Source organism: Canis lupus, chromosome 34 (assembly GCF_011100685.1).
Source record: "Canis lupus familiaris isolate Mischka breed German Shepherd chromosome 34, alternate assembly UU_Cfam_GSD_1.0, whole genome shotgun sequence".
Taxonomy (NCBI): domain Eukaryota; kingdom Metazoa; phylum Chordata; class Mammalia; order Carnivora; family Canidae; genus Canis; species Canis lupus.
The window spans coordinates 15,091,779-15,095,492 of record NC_049255.1 but is presented as its reverse complement, the minus strand read 5'-3'; the positions used below and the strand labels follow the sequence as shown (position 1 = coordinate 15,095,492).

General features: G+C 41.6%; 1 pseudogene; it reads left to right on the top strand.

The window, feature by feature from the left end:
- The first annotated feature begins 727 nt into the window (after positions 1 to 727).
- Positions 728 to 1,002, top strand: LOC119867440 (annotated as a pseudogene).
- The last annotated feature ends 2,712 nt before the right edge of the window (positions 1,003 to 3,714 follow it).

The window sequence follows — 3,714 nt, the reverse complement described above, 5'->3', positions numbered from 1 at the left end:
CTACTAGATGCTTACTATGCATCTATAAAAATTGAACAAATTATGGCCCAGAAATTACAAATTAAGAAAATACACCCTTGGAAAAAAGGCTTTCCTTTCCACATAGGTGTTGTTACCTTTGTGATCTGCATCTCCTCCCAAATTTAATTCACTTGTAAGCATCTTCAGGCCATCTCCACATGGCACCTTTATCCCTTAGAGTGTTGCTTAGTAGTTAAGGGAGTCGTAGCCTTTATTTTATTTATTTTTTTATTTTAAAGATTTTAATTATTTGAAAGAGAAGGGGGAGAGAGAGGGAGAGATCGCATGAGAAAAGGAGAGGGGGCAGGGGGAGTGGGGGCAGGAGGACAGGGAGAAGCAGACTCCTCACTGAGCAAGGAGTCTGATGCGGGATTTGATCCCAGGACCCTGAGATCATGACCTGAGCCTAAGGGAGATGCTTAACCAACTGAGCCACTGAGGCACCAAGTGAGCCACTCAGGCACCTGGGAGTAGGCTTTAAAAAAAAATTATTTATTTATTCATGAGACACAGAGAGAGAGGTAGAGACATAGGCAGAGGGAGAAGCAGGCTCCATGCGGGGAGCCCAATGTGGGATTTGATCCCAGGACCCCGAGATCACGACCTGAGCTAAAGGCAGATGCTCAACTGCTGAGCCACCAAAGTGCCCCATGAGGGTAGCCTTTAAAGACAGCCTGGGTTCAGGGCTAGGCAGGCAGCAGCTGGAATGGAGGTGACCTTGGAGCAGCCCTTGGAAGACACAGTGAAGAGTCCATCCATTGTTGGAGTCCTGTGCACAGATTCACAAGGACTTGATCTGGGCTGCCGGGGTACCCTGTCCGCTGAGCACGCTGGGGTGATATCTGTTTTAGCCCAGCAAGCAGCTAAGCTGACCTCAGCCCCCACTGATATTCCTGTGGTGTGTCTAGAATCTGATAATGGGAACATTATGATCCAGAAACATGACGCATCACGGTGGCAGTGCACCAAATGGCCTCTTGACATCTCATATCAGTTCTCCAGCAGCCTGTCAGAGGGGCTCAATCCTACCAACGTTAATTATGTTGTAGAACTATTAAAGTTCCGGTAGTGAGGTCATTTATTTAGTGTGATTTGGGCACTTTTCTATTAATTTTAGAGTAAGCTGCTTTTGACACTCAGTGGCCTGACTTATCAAAATATTAGTAAAAAAAAAGATCATGTTTTGAAGCAGCAGGTCCAGGTCACTTTGTATGTAGAATTTTGTTATGTTCAAGAAATCTGGTCAGAGGAAAATAATAAAATAATAAAATAAATAAAATAAAATAAAATAAAATAAAATAAAATAAAATAAAATAAAATGAGACAGCCTGGATTCATATTTGGCCTCTGCTACTGTATTACCTTGAGCAAGGTATTTGTCCTTATTCTCAGTTTTCTCATACTTATCTATTTTTAAAATTGAAGTATATCTGACACTTTGTTGCATTAGTTTCAAGTATATGACTTAGTAATTGGACAACTATATCATGCTATGGTTACACCTAGTGTAGCTACCTCCTGACATCATACAACATTATTATCTCAGTTTTCTTCTATTTAAACTGTGAGTAGTCATGAAACCTGCCTTAAAGGGTTGTGTGAAAATTAATTATGCAAACACCTATTTACTATCCTGGACCATTACTATTACCCATTATTGAATACAGTGTCCCCCAAGAATGCTACATAGTTAGCATTATTACCACATCTTATAGATGAGGAGACAATGAGGCTCCAGTGTCAACTACGCAAGGTCACTCTGCTGGCACATCACAAAACTGGGCTGCAAACACAGATCTGCCACCAAGTCCATTGCCTTTCCAATTATACTAGAGAAAAATCAGGGGTGTCTGGGTGGCTCAGTTGGCTGAGCATCTGCCTTTGGTTCAGATCATGACCTCAGGGCCCTGGGACTGAGTCCTGTGTCAGGCTCCCTGCTTAGTGGGGAGTCTGTTTCTCCCTCTCCCTCTGACCCTCCTCCTCACTTTTGCTCTCTCTCTCTCAAATAAATAAATAAAATCTCAAAAAAAAAAAAAAAGAAAGAAAAATCAACCTGGTCCTCCCAAATTGTTGCCAGTCTGCCAATACTTAAAACCCACTCCCACACATGAAGCTAGTACCTAAATACAAGTAAATTCCTTTTATCATTATATTAATAATAATAAAACCTAACAGTGAGCTTTATGCTCTCCACATGGTGCTAAGCATGTGTTTTTCATTGTCATCTTTAACCTCTGCAAGGCACTTACTGTTTTCAGATGAGGAAACTGAAACCCAGAAGGTTAAGTCACTTGCCCAAGGACACAAAGCATTTAAGCCTAAACTCTGTCTCCAAAGCCATTAAGAGTTCTCAACCTCTCTACCAGGCATTCCCAGACCAATACAATTTCATTTAAATAATAATAATAAAATTATGAACCAACTTACCAACTCTTTATTTCATTACCATTTGTTCATAAAAGAAAGAACGTGCCTACACAATAATTGTTGAGAGGTCATCATCTCAAAGTAAAATAATTAAGGACATTTAACTTTATAAAAAGGTCCAGACATTGTTTTTGTTTTTTAACTTTTCTGTGTGAACTGGTAGAAGCATTGTCGCCACCACTGCCTCCTTGCCATCATTATCTCCTCATCCTTCCCAGCCTCATCACCTCTAGCCCTTCCACTTGATGATTTCTTTGAATACTCCTCCTACTTATTCCTTCCTTCGAAGCCAGAATAATTGGCTCACAAGTAGCACTGCAATCATTTAAACTGGGGGACAAAGCCTGAATGCCAATGTGAGCAAGGGGCTTAGTCCAACCGAGGCAATGGGGGAACCAGTCAGGGATGTGGGAGGCTGTCCATGCTGATCAAGTGGCTGAAAAGGGAGATCATGGGGCATGATGGAATGCGTCCGAGAGTCCAGGAAAATGGAGGATGAAAGGGCAGGGAAAGGGGCAAAGGGCTTCTCTACTTCTACCTTCTTGACACCCAGACAGAGGGAGAAATGGGCCAATGGTAAGAAGGAGGCAGGGTGACAAAGCAAAGAATGTTTGCATTGTGCTGACAACCACCCACAGGTGCCTTCTTCCAAATGAGTCCCTCCCACAGATTTCTTTTGCATTAACATGGAATTCGGTTCTCCTAAATTCAATCTGAAGAATGGAAGTCACATTCACTTGCACTCATTTACTCCATGTTTATTAGGACCCTACCAAGGCTGGGCCTTCTAATGTGCAGAGGGTAAAGTTTACCTTAATAAGATTGCTTTTAGCCAGCTTTGAAGAACTCACAGAGAGACAGAATATGTTTGCTTTATTTTTCATTTCTTTCTTGTGCATGCACATTAAGGAACTCATACACAATTGGAGAAATCCTGTATTTTCTATCTATGGTAATATTAATAATAGCATGAAGCAGTTTCTCTGTGAGAGTAACGTTAGCTGATGTGCAGTGAGCATTCCTAACATGCCAGGCACTGTATTAGCACTTTGTATGAATCATCTCCACAAAGAAAAACAACGCCTGGAACATAGTAGGGGATTAATAACGGATGGGTGGTTAGATGGATGGATGAATCCTCACTACAGCTCTATGAGGTAGTTTCTATTATCATCACCATAGTATAGATGAGGAAACTGAGGCACAAAGCAATTAACTAACCTGCTTAAGACCACTTGGGTTCTGACTTCATGACTTAGTGGCATA